Here is a 17,068-nt window from a genome sequence, read left to right on the forward strand (position 1 = left end):
TCTGTAAAAATATATTTGAAATTTGTTTTGAAAACAATAACATTTCAAATGTTCGATGGCAATTCATCATCAACATCATGCATCTGATTTTGGGGTTCTTCGTCTCTTGTTGGTTATGTGGCATAAAAACGTTATAACTGACTTATCTGCAGAGAGTAACACACTATGTAGCACCTACAGCTGAGAGGGGAACTACTAAATCTTTCTATCAGAGGAACTACTTTAAAAATAACTTATGGTCCTGTCATGATCTGAGTCCCATTCACAGGACGGCTCCATCTTCATGCCTGTAGAATGATATTGCTTTTTTGACAGTGAGATTGAATCAGATTGTCTTTTTGTTGAAAGGCACTGCTGAGTACTGAGTGGGGAAATACACTCTGAATGCCCCCGCTAAGGCTCACTATGTTGCCTCACAACAAACAAGACGCAGCAGAGAGGCTTATTTTTTAGGAGAAATACAGTCAACTTCATTTCACTTTCTATAAATACAATGACTCTATTGTCCACCAGCATTTCACTAAGGGAACATTTTAATTTTGGATTTGATACAAGCAGTGAAAACCTCAAATGCATGATCAAAGCCTCACATTTGCATAGCTGGCACCAGTTTTGGGGAAATATGAACTCATAGACGGGGAGAGATTGACAATGATTTTATTCTGTGTCTTTCTGTGACATTTATGAGTGTGGAGCTTCCTCCTTTGAGCTGTGCAGCTGGAAAGCCCTTCCCTCGGGGTGTCTTACTCAGCCCTGACAGACTCACCCACTACCTTGTGATCTTACAGCCAAAAAGCACATGAGAGATCATTCTCCAACACACACACGCACGCATGCACGCACGCACAGAGAGAGTGAGCGAGCGTGTCAGATATCACTTCAATCACAGTATCTGCTATTGCACTCTATTCTTATCTCTGTACTGTTATCAGCTCACACTAGACCAGAAGCTCTGTTGTCATTTCACCTCATTTCTGGTGTAAAATACTACCAAGCCCCTATTATCTCTATCACACGCCTTGTTTCAACTCCACTGCTCTCTGTTACATTAAAGAACAATTTCCTGCACCTTCATATCCTGCCCTCTGGGTTATGCTCTGTTTATATAATTGCAGGCATGCCTAGACTAGTGCCCTTTTGCTTTATCGTCAGCGTTGCTCATGAATCAGATGACGCTTATCAACCATCTACGAGTCTGTGTGTTGACACTCTTTTTGATGATAGTTCCCTTCGTCGACTGATTAGGAGAATGTGCACTTATCTTTCCTCTACCCACCCACAGAAAGAGACACTGTGTACATGCAGAAGTAGGCAAACACATCAATTTGCATGGCTTACAAGATGCATGCATGTGATTGCTGCAATGTGCTGAGTGTGTTCTGTGCTGTACATTGAGCTACCCCCTGCAGCTACCCTAAAGCAACCCATCCCCCAACGGAGACATTTTTGCTCTCTATGTGTGACTACATTAGTCCAGCTTCCTCTCCCCACTCTGAGCCGGTCCCTGGGGTGGGTGTCGGTGTAGAAAGCGGGCCTTTTTCCCTGTCCATAGGATGTTATTGATGAGGTGAGGTAATGGATCTCCCCGCTGTGCTCACAGGGACACTGAGGATACATCAGACAGTGGGTAAGACCCAACCAGCCATTCCACCACTCTCCAGACTCAACTGCCATTTCATTAGCTTTATTTATGGGAGTGCTGCACTCTTCTGAACCCCTCCCCTTTCAGTCCTCCCACTGAAAACACTGCTATTCTTCTTCTTCCTCACATATGTACTGCTATGGCAACCCATATACACCCCTGTCCTTTTTCCTGGAAAACACATCTCCCTCCCACACATCTCCTCAAGAATTATTCCCTGCCTAAGTCTAGTTTATGTGGAAGTGAAGATGTGAGCAGCCTGGGAACCTATACAGCCTTCTATCACGCCATGGACAAAGGGCTGCAGAGATAGTGTTTTGCTCTGAAGTGGCGGAGGACTCAGCACTGGCTTGGCTTTTAACATTAGACACTGCAGTGCAAGTTCATCCAGCTCAGCACTTCCTGCAGAGTCGTATTTGAGTTGGCTAAGCAGCAGAAATTCACCTCTGGGCTTACGGCTCAGCCACTTAGAGAGAAAAATGCAGCCAAAACCGGCTTTGTCCTTTAGGGTTGAAAAAATGAATTTCTTATGTGTGCTTGCTGAAAAATAACTAATTGAACTCCACTGTGTGTTCAAATGTCATTTTTGCTTCCAGAGATTGTGTCATTTTGGTGGTGGATCTGGAAACACCACATTGGATATATTTGCAAAAGTAAACACATTTTGTCTTTTCAACTCTATGAAACAACCTACCATAGTAACATATTGAGGCTTGTCCACAACATTGACTCTGATCCCAACTGTGTCCTGAACAGCGAATATGAACTGTTACAATCAAATCAGTCCCACCATTTAATAATGTTAGAATGAAGCTCTCTCTTGGGCACCAGCCAATCCTAAAATTAAATACAGAGTCTAATGATTAGACTCTGTATTTAATTTTCTAATCCAAGATCAATTGTATATTAAAGGGTCTTGAACATATTGTCTCCAGTGATTGTAAGGTTTTGTTAAATGTCTGTTTCCTTGTTTCTTGTCTCACATATTGGTCCTTGTTGTTGCAAATGTAGCTGCTGTGATGCAAACCAATTTAGAATGGATATGACAATTAAGTAATATGATTCTGTATTATTGGTTGGCAGACATTCTGCTTGAAAAAGATGAACAAGTATAATCAGGTTGCAATGGCCAGGGGTTATCACACAACTCAGACCAACACACTGAAAAAAGTCAAGAACACAATGACCTTTTCATCTGTCAACGGCATCCTAGCACTGCTGTCTGTGGATACTGTGGGTTACTATGAGAGAGAAATGTCCAGACAGGTGCCAACATAGCTTCCATGTGTGAATACGGATGTACATGCATAATATGCTGTATGATGTCTCTGTATCTAATTTGCTTAATGTAGCGAAACCTGAATTAGACATGGAAGGCGGTGAGTCATACTCTCCTTGCGTGCTTTTTGCATTAGAAAGGGACAGGAATAGTTTTTTTGTGCGTTTCATAGTTAACATTGATGTCAAGACATTCATGCTAGAACGTGTCCATACAAGGTCCACTGTAGTTTACTCCACATGGATCCATGCAACCGGACAGATGGTTGACTGAGCTAAGCTGTAGTGGTGCTATGCCACTGCCAGTTTCATTACAGGGGTTCACTTGGACATGGGACAAGTGTGGATGTGTCTGTCGTGCCCACGGAAGCCAGTGATAACGAAGAAATTCAGACACAATTTGACAAATGAAAACAGAACACATAATCAGAGACTATAATGTACGTCACATTGACGTGCATTGAGGAGAGTGTGATAAAAATATTTGGAAATGACTTCAGAAGCACTTATTGTTGCTGCTTAGTGTTTGCTAAGATATAAGAAAGGCACAGAGCGGCTATCAAAAGGAAATGGTGAAAGGAGAAACCTATTAGTCAAAACAAAGAGAAAAGATAGTGGAGTATATACTCAATGGAAAACATGACTCATGTTTGAGATTGCAGGAAACAAAGCTTGATAAAAAGTAAGAGAAATGGTCATTATTCAGGAATCAAACCTGCGACGAAGAATACGAAAAGAATAGTGACTTAGCCGAAGGAACTGCAACTGCATTTTCTTTTTTTATATATTGTACTGTTGTTTTTCTGTGTGAGTTCACTGCTCCTATAGACTCCTAGTAGGATGGGTTAAATGCAGAGGACACATGTCACTGTGTGTGCTGTGTGCTCTGCATATGTGACCATTAAAGAATGTTTCATCCCTCCAATTCTATCTTCTATCTATTCTATGTACAACTGTTTAGGGAGGCTGTGGATCAGTGGATAGTGTGCTGCACTTCAAATCAGGGGACAGCAAGTTCGAGTCCCACTGCAGTCAGCATGTCGTTGTGCCCCTGGGCAGACACTTCACCCCAAATTGCTCCTGTTGGGATTTTCCAGTACTGAATGTATGTAAGTCACTTTGGATAAAAGCATCTAACAAATGACATGTAATGTAATGTTTATTTGACACGTTAATGATTAAAAACAATATCAACAAAATTAGAAAAATAGTTGTCTATCAATTGGTTCAATCCCCAGCCCCTGCGTTCAATATGTTGAAGTGTCCTAAGACAAGATACTCAACCCTTAATTGCGTCAGCTTATTGAAAGAGACGATATATACGATACATGTAATGTAAGTGGAGAAAAAACTAAACAAAGACACGGAGCATAACATGGCATTGCATGTGGGTGAGGCTGGAAAAGACTCATATTATGTCTCAACAGGAACATTTAGTCTACATAGATAAACATCTTGATAAAGGGAAGGAAAGGAAAAAATGAGAGAAAAGCGTGTGCTGGCGGTCGGCCAGGTGTGGAGAGACTCAGGAAGTTGAGCCGGAATTCCAACAATGCAGGCGGTCGACTCTTCACTGAGACGCTGCCATTTCTGCCCTCACTGCCGTCTTTGTTGTGGCGGGGAGGAGAAGGAGGAGGCAGTTAGGTGAAGTCTTGTGGATGTGAATATATTCTGCCCTTTTCATTGTAAACCTTGACTGATTTGTGAATGATAGGAAAATAATGACACAGTTAACCAGATAAAAAACACTCCTCTCTCGCTTTCTGTCTCTCCCTCTGTCTTTTATATCTACAGAGAAAGATCATTTCTTCCAAGGCGGTTTTATTCATGCCGTGTCGTGACTATAATAAATGCCAGTGATGGCAGGATGAATTATGTCTTAGCTAAAAATGATCATAGCCAAGGAAGAACTTGACACTTAATTATACCATTGTTATAAATAGCATGACATGCTAAATAATATCGACCGCCTTCATCTAAAAATCACATTATAAATGTAGGCTACAACATATGATTTCAGTTGAATTTTTATGATTTGTTTCCTATTCAATTGTGCTTGAATCTAATTAACGCGCCATAATCACTACCCCTGAAGAAAATAAAGAACTAAGGAAGGCAGTGTGTAATAATGTGCTTAAGCATCCACTGTTTCAGAAGATTGCAACAGCGAAAGAGTGTTTGGATTTGTAATCAAAACTAATCATTCACAAAGGAGAGCTCCATTAATCTGGTAGACTGCGGATGGCAGCTCGTCTTTTAAGAGTGCTGTTTAGATGAGGATTTCCCCTCCTGCCTCCTCTCTGTTTCTAAAGGAGTCTCTGTTGTTCAGCTTTTATTTCAGAGCTGTAATGACTGTCTTCAGTACATCTATCACCTGACAGGCTTTAACATCTCCGAAGTCTGCTTCGCTAATAATGCAGTCACTCCCAATGGCACCTTTAATGTGGGCTCTGGATCTACTAAAAAATCCTCTCAAGCTCTTTTTGAATAATAATACTTCAGGTGTTTCCTACCCTGATCTGGAATGTAGATTTATTTTGCAATCAAAAGTGTTCTTTTTATGTAGATATCATGTATTTTACTATCTCAAGAGAGCCATTTGGGCTTTGTTTGATGCTCCATTTGGGGATCTGGCTGCAGATGAAACACAGCTGTTGACATGAAACCCAGCAAGTGAGAAACATTTGTGCTTTATCAGTGAGCTGACAAATTGGGCGTTGCAGAGATGGGGGATAGATTATCCCGACATGCGCCTGGGTCCAGAAAGCCCAGCTGAAATAAACAGCTCTATTTCCTGCTCTGTGGCGGCTGGATGAAGAGATGGTGGTTATACTAATGGTTAGAGGGGGTCTCCCAAACCACAGAGCAGAAAGAAAAACACGGGGAAGAAAAACAATCCCATCTGACATCATAGGAAAGGCTGCTGCTGAAATTTAGGTCAATATATAGCTTGAAGTGTGCCAGATATGGCACGTTTTTGTTACGCCTTTTCCAAATGTGACATAAAAAATCAAAAGCATACCATTCAATACAGTTTAACTAATTAGTATAGCCTGCCAAACCAGGATAGTAGCATCTTTCTTTTTTCAAGCCCCACTGACTGACTTTTAGACTAAATATTTTCCGTGACTGAAATAGCTGAAGTATGGGTGGCGGTTTTAGAAACCAACTAGAGGTTTCAGACCATTTAGAGGGCAGCAGCTTCAGCAAAGTCATCAACTATGTACGCAGCATGGGATGTTGTGATCTCCCAAATACTATCCTTCAATGTTAAGTCACTGTATTCACAGCTTGTACTTCACCACGGGCATCAAGCAGCACAGATGTTGACTTCCTGGAGTGTAAACGCTTCAACTGACCCCTGTTGGAAGTTCAGACTGGACCAGGGAGGGAGAAACATTAATAATGTCCTCATAGTAATGTGATAGCTGGACAATAAAACAATACGTTTAAGCAGCAAGGATGTATTGATCCTATTCAACTACTACATAAATGGATAGATAGATAGACAGACAGACAGACAGACAGACAGACAGCGACAGAGACAGAGACAGACAGATAGATACATATAGATACATATATATATATATATATATATATATATATATGTATATATGTGTGTCTAAATCTGCAATTGGAACATGTATGCTTTTTACAGTATCATATCATACACATACACTTAAGGAAAAGTATAAAGGACATAATTAACATCAATTATAGGCTAAACGCTTCCGAATACATGCACATGTACTGTGCTGAAATGCATAGGAGACATGCTAAATTATTTGTAGCAGTGGAAGCCCAATAAACACTGTATGTGTGTAGTGCATTATGATGATCGCTGACTTTAATACTACACTGCTGTATCTCTGAATTTGTTGTGGGCATCGAGAAAGTGCAGTGCTTGAGTAAAGAGGAGGGGCGAGAGAGCATGCGGACCTATGGAGAGAGAGAGAGGCGGTTCAGCCCCGCTGTGGTGTCAGCAGCAGCGGCTTAGAGGCTAGTGCTACACCACTGTGTTGTGTAGGAACAGGCACGGCATAACTGAAAACCGCCAGCGGAACAAATGAAAACGAAAACTACACTCTTTCATGTGGATTAATTCAGGGGCGAGAACACCCAATCGAAGCGAGGACCTCTTAGGGGGAATTTGGACCGACTGAGGAAGGATTGGGACATTAGCTACTGTGCGATAACACCGCCGAATGGTTTCTCCTGCCCCGCCGCTAAGGTTAGTTAGCTTCCATTGCTGGCTGTCCGTTGGTTTGGGGAGGGAGGGGGTGTCTGTGTGTTCTGTTGTTGGACGACGGGGTACGGCTATTCTTTGGATGAGAAAGATACATAGCAGTATTGACCTTTTCCAGGCTATCCGTTACCTTAAAGCTTAACGTAACGTCGAACCTTTGGAAAATGTAGTCACTTTTCCAGGAACAGTTTATCCAGCCGGTTACTCACCACACCACAGTGCTCATAGTTTGCTGGCTATTGTCAGTTAGTTGATTATTTTATATAAATCATGAACACGTGCTACATGGCTAGGCTAAGTTAGCTAATAGCTAACGATATTAGCTGTATAAGCTAGCTGTCACAACAGCCGAATAGCTAACGGCATTTTCATTTCAACTGAATAAGCTTCGTTACTGTGTAGAACGTTAAGCACACTTCCCAGCGCACAACACTACCAATGTTTTCGTGATACATTATGTTAATTGCCTACTAAGTGTCAATCATTTAAAGTGTTTTGTTATACTGTGGTATCAGGCTAACTGAGTTAGCATGCTAACTTGGCACGCTAACAGAAGCGCCCGGTTTGTAAACATTGGTTTTACATGAAGTTGACTTAGTGCGCTCTGCTGATAGCTTATCTAACGTTAGCCTGGTAACGCTTTGCTTTGTTGTCAGATGGGTGATAAGCTATGATTTCATGTCACTGACACACGTTAAAACGGGCGTTAGGTGAGTTAGCGTTAATGGTTGGTTTGTTTTGTGACAGTAAGGTTTTGCTGGCTTTGAGTTGAATCTTTTTTTTCTACCAATATAATTTGTACCTTTTTTATTTTTGATCCGGCTTCTGTAAATATTCACACATTTTAGCTAATGATAGTTATCCACCTGTAAACAAGTGTTGTTGTAGGCAGTCTGATTTTATAACTGAGCATAATGTTATCATACTCCTAAGAACAGTCACGTTGTTGACATCTTTCATAGAACAACTAAACCCTCTTGTGAAATGCAAAGGTACCTCCCCCTGAGTGAGGTGATCATTAACATAAACAGAGTTAACATGTGTGTTGTTGTGGAAACAAGCGGATGTCTGTTTTTGTTAGCTGCCCAATAATTTCCACCACCTCCAATCAGATATGCATTTAACTTGTTAGCTGTCCGTTTGAGAACATTTATTTGCTCTATTATAGGTGACTTTAGGTGACTGCATATAAATTGGGACACAGCCAAATGTGGATTTAGTAAACAAAGACTTGATTTGTATGTACCTACATTACAAATTACACCAACATCCACATTCATATTAGGAAAACACTATACTCATACATTGTGGCCACATTCGTACATTGAGCCATAACCCTTCACTCGTTTTTTTTGTGGGAAATAACACTGTTCTATAATAGTTACAATAGACACAACACTAGGGAGTTTTATATGAATAGTGCCCAGCTTTGACATGGTGTAGTTTGATCTGTGCCTTGTTGTCTAGTTCTTCAAAGCTTATTTTTGTTAAAGACTTTTAAGCGGTGAAGATGGTTTTAATGTCAGACTAGGACATATCATACCTTCTTAAAATCTGAAAGACATTAAACATTTTCTGATGTTAGGGGATGTGGTCTTTGTTTCAGGAGAAGCAGTCCACGTCTGATGTATAATATAAAACTGAGAAACCTTGAAACCATAACTGCTTTATGTCGCTGCAACACAACACTCTAGCCAACTAGTATAAGGTTTTTATTGTGAAACAGTTAAACATTCCTGAAGCCTTAGTCAATATCGTATTGTGAGCTGAATATCGTGTCGTATCGTGAGATTAGTGTATCGCTACAGCCCTATAAGGGGTGCGCATTAAGTACAAATGATTTTTACTTCTGGTAGTTTACATCAACAACCTAAGTTTAGCATAGACTTTGTGCTAATTTAATCTTTGTTTAGTGAAAGAGTTAATGGGAATTAAACCTATAATAACTACTGTTTTTGCCACTAAGAGGCAGCAGACCTTTTAAGGTGGTATGGCGACCATGGTTACATCTAGTAGTAATGGTGCAACATTAGCAATCCTTTGAAATCGTGTTTCTGGAAAACTAGAGGCAAAATATCAAATGTCAAATATTCAATATGTTGGCTGTGTTCCTGGTCTCTACAGGAACACAACCCTGGACAGAAATATTTGACTGTTATAATAATAATAATAATAATCTTTATTATAGCGCTTTATCAATGACTCTCAAAGCGCTTTACAAATACACATTACACATACAGATCATACATACATGTAATGGTCTTCTACTGTGGACAATACCCACAGGAGCAAATTCGGGTGAAGTGTCTTGCCCAAGGACACAACAGCCTGACGCAGTGGGGCGGGAGCGGGTTTCGAACTGGAGTTCCCCAACGCCCCCTTGATCTGATGATCAAACGCACAGACCACTGCGCCACCCGTCCCTGTCCCTTAAAGGGGTGGGTGGCGCGTCCCCTGTTGAGCTGCTAAATGCTCGAATGCTTGTTTACTAGCTAGTTTTCACAGCTTTTTCTTGCCTGCTGCCTCTGAAATCAGTTGGACGGCTAAACAATTAGCTAAAAATAGCAAAGAAAATGTTAAAGCTGCAGGTTCTGGTGATAACTCTGTAGATTCATCAATGTTATTATAAACATAGGGATTACAGCTAATATATCTCTGATGTAAACACAGAGAAGGAAAGGTGGAAGTTCTGGTCTCCACAAAACTGGTAATGTTAGCTGTTCACATTAGAAACCACCTCATCACTAACTACACTGAGAAAAAGGGACAGTTATCAATTTGATGGGTGTTTTGATATTTACCATTCTGAATGTTTACATCTTTATCCAAACATTGATTTGAGATATTACCCTTACATTTGTGTTGATGCTGTTTCTTGTTTATATGTATTTGTGTAGGTCGAGTACTTTATTTCATTTTGTAAGTATGTACTTATTGGGGTGATGTTAAATATGAAGTTTATTTCTTAAAAGCCAGGCTTCTGAAATGCACAAGTATTTACTGCTGTCTTAGCAGAGACTGCATAGAAAATGTTTGCCTTAATAGGTGAACAAAGATGAAAGTCTGACCAAAGAAAGACTGATGAAGAATCGGACAAATCATTTGTGTTTGGGTACTTGACAGACTGGGTAATTTGTAGGGATGCACAATATTGTTTTTTTGAAACCGAAACCGATACCGATAACTTCCTGCTTCTCAAGACCGATAACATTTTTTTTTTTACGGCACTAATTATTTTAACGCGATTAACGCATGTGTATTTTTTTTTTTTTAGCCTTACGTGCATTGTTGTTGTTATCATCTGGTGCTAGCTAGCTGCGCTAACGGATATAAGGAGCTGTTTAAATGAAAACAGACATGATTGCAGCGTCCAGGCAGCTCCGGTTTGAGTATGCCTTGAGTTGCACACACACACACACACACACACACACACACACACACACACACACACACACACACACACACACACACACACACACACACACACACACACACACACACACACACACACACACACACACACACACACACACACACACACACACACACACACACACACACACACACACACACACACACACACACACACACACACACACACACACACACACACACACACACACACACACACACACACACACACACACACACACACACACACACACACACACAGTATTGTATTATTGTCTTCGTACGCTTTTAACACACCATCGTAGCGATGGCGATGTTTCAGGTGACTGATCAGGTTCGAAGTATTGGGGAGCGCTGGATTTGTGAAGAACTCCCCTCTTCCTAAACCACTAATACCACAGTACTGGCAAAACAGGAGGAGCCGAGTGAAAAACAAGCCCCCCTCATCCCAATCCACCAACACCGCAGTATTTTTTTCTTTTTTTTTACCCAAAAAATATATTGTATATTATCGGGGCTATTAATACTGGTATCGGGTTTATCGGGATGACGTCATAATTCCTAATATCGGACCGATAATTATCGGGCCGATAATTATCGTGCATCCCTAGTAATTTTTTGTGTAGTTTGTAGTACACCATAAAGTATTCAGATATTATGTCATGATGCCTTGGGACGGTGTGGGTATATGGTGTGTAGCCTAGAGAGCGTAAAGTCTGACAAAAATGTATAATGGTGTGACATTGCTGACTTGAATTTTGTGTCAGTTTAGCAGTTTGGATTGTTAAGAGTTAAACCCTAGTGTGGAGATATCTCTCCCTTATCCAAAGGGTAATGGGGGCAAAAAGAATCCCATGCTCAGCGTGATGCCTCAGGGAGACCGTTTCAGTGCTAGTTCAATTTCTGCTCGTATTATGAAACATAATACAGTTACGCAACTGGACTCATTTATTGTCTGTGAAAGAGGAATTTTCAGTGAATTCCTGTGGGAAGAAACACGAGCCATTGTTATCATTTCCATACATAATGTCAAAGGTAGTAATTCGACGTCCTACATTTTCAAATTTGTATTAACCCATTTTTCCAATTATTAATCCCATAACTGGTTAAGAATGTTTATTAAGTACGCTTTAAGGGCTGCAGGTAATTATCATTTTCATTATCAATGAATCTTTTTGCATTTTTGAAGAATGATTTATTGGAATAGTTGATGATGATTGTGCCAAGAAATGTTGAGCACATCTTTTGTAAACGCCATAATAAAAACACAACTAAAAGGAATGTGGCTAAAGCTGCATTGGTACACAATATGATTCATTGGTATGCCACTGCTGTAGCTACCAGCTACTGTCATACTCACCTGGTGTTCTACACAGCATTATGACACAAGAATTCATCAATAATATGACACTCATCATGATAGGTACTATAGAGATGTCCCGATCCGATCACGTGATCGGGGATCGGAGCCGATCACGTGATTTTTAAAAGATCGGAATCGGGACTTATTTTTTTTTTTTATAATTAAAAAAAAATATATTTTATTTAATGTTACAAAACAAAAATGACCATGTTCACGTCTTCAAAGTCATCCTAAGGCCTTAGTTTTGGTTTAAAATTACACATCATGTATTTGTTGCTTCTTTTGGGCTTGTTTTCATACCTGGTTGCTTATTTCTCTCAAATCTGGCAACAGAGTGGGCAGGGCGCAGTGTCTAATAGTAGCAGTAAGATGGTGGAAAGAACAGAGCTACGTTCAACACGACCAATCTAATACGCCACCTGAGAAACCAACAACAACACGGCGAGTACACTAAGGCTGTACCCGAATATTCGTTCGTTGGAGTACTATTCGGGTTTCAATTTCGTTATTCGGAAATTCGTTTGGTTTGTTTTTTCATTTCCCCCCCCCCGTTTTTTTTCTTGAATTGATTGAAATCTCCAATATCAACATAAGAGCTTCTGCCTCTTCGGGGGGTGCTAACACTTAACCGTTATCGTTTACTTTCTCCGTCTTTATAAGTACAGTAGATATTACTTTTCTCCGTTAATCTCTGTCACGTTGTTTCCAAAGCAACAACAACTTCCTGTCAACAGCGCTACCTCCTTCAAAATAAAAGCATGTCCATAAATAGGAAGCCAAGCCAAATTACACTTGAGACATATACAACTGCAACGAAAGTAACAAACACAATGCGATATCCTTTTCAATTTCAAAGAACACAAATTGGGTTACATTAACAAATAACTATAAAACAACAATACTGTAGAATAACAATAATAAGTGGTTTGCTGCTGAGTACTATTGAATTGTGTTACTCCAGTAAGATGGAAATATATTAGGTACCAGCTTTCTGGTACAAAACATTAGGAAATACATGTATTTATGATTTATTACTGATATAGCCTTTGTTGAAATCTCAACCTGAATTGTGGATGTTGACAGAGGGCATCCTCCTCAACCTTGTAATTTCCACATGCTAATACTCTCCGTCTGAGTGTACATGTGAGATTCATCAATTGAAGCAAACCTAGGCATGAATCTGCTATGATGTAACTGTTGCACCACCAAGCATTTCACACTGCATATTGAATGAAATGTATATTGACTGAAATCACAGCCCATGCAAAAACGATTATACAGAAATATGACACAACTCTGGTCATGCTGTGGTGGACTTTATGAACCTTTTTAAGTTAACACTCCAAACCGAATATGAGGCAGTCACCATGAAAGTGCCTCCCAGCCGCATTCCCTCCTCCTGCCCAGTTTCCTCTCTGCTCGCTGAATGAGTAACAGCAGCTGTCTAGCTCCTCTTGCTTACTAGTGGGCTGCACCTGGTGGGTTCCGTGTGTGGAGAACGTTATGATCAGCCACAGCCGGTCTGTTGCAGTGCGGTCCCCCAAATTACCCACAATCAAGTGCCATTGAACTGGACACAGTGCCACCGCAGTTCCAGTGGAAGAGCAGTACCATTAGCCCCGATTGCCAAATTGAAAAAAATGGTTGTGGTGACGTGCCACCTCTTATGCCATCCGACTTTCACTTTTAGGATGCTGTCATCAAAGGGAGTGTGTTGGAGCCTGGGGCTTAAAGGGCTCTAAAGGTCAGACAGATTCTGGGGCTGTCACTCTGTAGGGCTCAAACGGGCCCCACGATTTATCTGTCCCTCCAGGAATTTGTGATGCTGCTTGCAATTATCAAACGCAAAGAATACCTGCAATATTTTAAGAGTCAGCTATTTTAAATGTGCAAGTGTCAAAAGAGTATAGAGACTTGTACTAATAGCGACACTTTCCTTCATGAAATCCACTTTCAAGCCTTTGTTACCAATTTTCTAAATAATGAAAACATCCTTGACCGCAGACGGAACGTTTTTATGAGAGTATGTTACATATTTAGATTATCTAAACAATACCAGCTGGTCTAAAACGTACAGAAAGTTATGATTAATGATCGGTATCAGTGTTCTGTAAACATTATTTTGTTTTGTCACGGCCCTCCATTGTCCTTCTGTCTAAATGAGTTGTCAGCCCTGTTGTAAAGCTGCAGTTAACTGTGACTACAATTGTACAGAATTAAGTTAGGGTGAGGTTTAGATTCAAAGTTGTTTCCTCTTTTACAGGATTTTATATAGGTCTTGACATGCCACCTATAATGAACAGAACTGGTTTTACCCTTTTACATTCATTAATTTCATCTGGAGGAGGCAGTGGATAGAGCCTTGGTGTTTGGATCAGGGGAGCACAGGTTCAAACCCCACTGCAGTCAGCATGTCGTTGTGTCCCTGGGCAAGACACTTCACCCTAAATTGCTCCTGTGGGGATTGCCCACAGTATTGAGTATGTAAGTCGTTTTGGATAAAAGCGTCTAACAAGTAATGTAATCTCTGTGGAGAGACCAATCATCATGAAAAATCAAGCAACTAAAATTCCCTTTTTGACATTGCACAACACATCCACATGTGATTGGATGTGTTGGTGATCACACACACACACACACACACACACACACACACACACACACACACACACACACACACACACACACACACACACACACACACACACACACACACACACACACACACACACACACACACACACACACACACACACACACACACACACACACACACACACACACACACACACACACACACACACACACACACACACACACACACACACACACACACACACACACACACACACACACACACACACACACACACACACACACACACACACTCAGTCAGTATTTCGATGTGTGTTCAGTCAGTATATACTGTGCCTGGAGGTCAAAGACCATTATATAATATGACTTGCATGTTCTTTTAAATAGATATTCATTAAAAGTTAAAGCCATGTCGTATTTTTGGTTCTATTAAAAACAGTCACCCATATTTAAACATACTAAAAGAGAGGCAGGCATGGGATTAGCAGAGATTAGTAATGGCTCTGTGGTAAGTGATTCACTTGACTCTGTTACGCAACGCAGATGACAGCATGTTACGGGACATGCCTCTTGTTTATATGTAGGCTTCAAGCTGTGGGTAGCGCTACATTTATCTCTCCTTGTTGTTATCTCTGATTAGCCTTGACTTCTCTATCAGGAAACTGGGTTTCAGTTTAGAGGTTTTTTGAATTTTAGAAAAAGCATTTTATCAAGGGTACACACCTCAAGGTTGATGATCTTACAGAGGAAATACTAGTGAAATGTTACAGTGAAAGGTATGAAGGCCCGATAGGAGTGTAATTACGGGTTATGAAGTTCTAGTTTGGGGGAAATGAATTGACAAGTCAAGACACGTGAGCTTGATCCATGACAGTGCAGTTTCAAATAAATTACATCCCAGAATGCATCAAAACCTCAAGCTGCTGGTGTGACGTCTAGTCTGTGTTTTGTAATGTGTGGGTACACACTAAATCTCTCTCAGTTCACAATTCAAACCTTGTGTATGAAATCTAGCCGCCATGTTTTGTTTGGTATGTTTAGTGTGTAAATAGAACCAGCATGTATAGCTATCAGTGTTTGGAAGTGCACGCTCACACTGTACACACACATACACACTTGAACCCTCTCATGCATAAATAGAAGCTCTGTGAGGCTTCTGTCATGAGGGGCAAACACAGGCACTCGGGTTGCATGCTGCCATACAGAAGAACATTTCAAAGCTCTTGAATAATTAAGTAGCAGTTAGGAGGAAGTAGGTCAGCACAGCAGACAAATGCACGCCTCCGTTGTATTTCCTGCTCCTCAGTATGGATAGCTGAATGTCAGGTGGGCTTTAGGAACAAAGCCAGCGGAGAATACAGAGAGATTTGTGAGTGGACACACCTCATACATCAGAGCAAAGCTGTCACATTGTGTGCTGTTGAGCTGAGGAGTGTTTGCATATAATTATTAACAAGTAGTCGCAGGAATCGTTCAACCCCAATCTATATTTCATTTTGTGATGAATTAATAAAAAGTAATTTAATAATAAACCACTTACAAAAGATGGTCTGATCCAAGTTGTCAATCAGGTGGGGCTACCGAAGTGCTGGCATTAGGACTAGGCCTGTCACGATAATTAATTTTGTTGGACGATACATTTTCCCGGAGATTATTGCGATACACGATAATATTGTCGGCACTAGGGATGCATACCGCTATCCGGTATTACCGAAATACCGGTTACTGGTGGCTACGGTATAGCGTACCGAAATCAGATCCGGTTTCGATACTTCAAACATTTTTTTTAGAAGTGTGTCCGTGGCCGTGATGGCGGGTGTTATAAATTAGATTGCATAATCGTTTTTCTTCATATTATATATGTATTTTTCATTGTTTGTTCAATACTAGAAAGGTAAAAGTCCCACAAATTAACTGTGATGGGATTTGTTTTCTCTCACCAGTGAAGGTAAATGTTGATTTTAAAGATGAGATTTGTTTGTTTGTGCAATGCCGAGATCTCATGACCATTTTTCTATTATGTATTTGTTCTCTAGTCGAATCTCAGGTTTAACATTAATTATAACGGTGCTATAACGGTCTGTTTGCATTGACAAGATGTGCTATTCACGCGGCACACCTGATGGCGGGTGTTATAAAAGATATTCCATAATCGGTTTTCTTCATATTTTTTATGTATTTTTCATTGTTTGTTCAGTACTAAAAGGGCCAAGAAGTCCCTCAATTGAATTTAATATTCATTTGACATGTTAACTATATCGTAAAGCGCTTTATGGGAGTAATTGTGGGATGATACATTTTCAAAGTATCACGATATGTATCGGTTGAGTATCGGTATCGTTCAGTGGTATCGTAAAAAAGTCAACGATATGTATCCCTAGTCGGCACCAAGTAAGACAGACCATTTTAGACCACTGACATAATGATAATATATAATAATAATAATTCAAGTACATCCTTTCAAACAGAACTTTTTATTGAACATTCAACATTGCAAATTAAATGTGAAATAATATTCAAATATATAAATTAT

At 40.3% G+C, this 17,068-nt stretch overlaps 1 protein-coding gene across 1 annotated transcript in view; it reads left to right on the forward strand.

Moving 5' to 3' along the window:
• The first annotated feature begins 6,894 nt into the window (after nucleotides 1-6,894).
• The window catches only part of ncor2 (nuclear receptor corepressor 2), a 73,034-nt gene continuing 62,860 nt past the window's right edge, over nucleotides 6,895-17,068 (forward strand). Inside the window, exon 1 of the mRNA XM_071204296.1 lies at nucleotides 6,895-7,151. The gene's annotated coding sequence lies outside the window, so the exon portion shown is untranslated. The remainder of the gene's footprint in view (nucleotides 7,152-17,068) is intronic.

The sequence above is a fragment of the Pseudochaenichthys georgianus genome, chromosome 9 (assembly GCF_902827115.2).
Source record: "Pseudochaenichthys georgianus chromosome 9, fPseGeo1.2, whole genome shotgun sequence".
Classification (NCBI taxonomy): Eukaryota; Metazoa; Chordata; class Actinopteri; order Perciformes; family Channichthyidae; genus Pseudochaenichthys; species Pseudochaenichthys georgianus.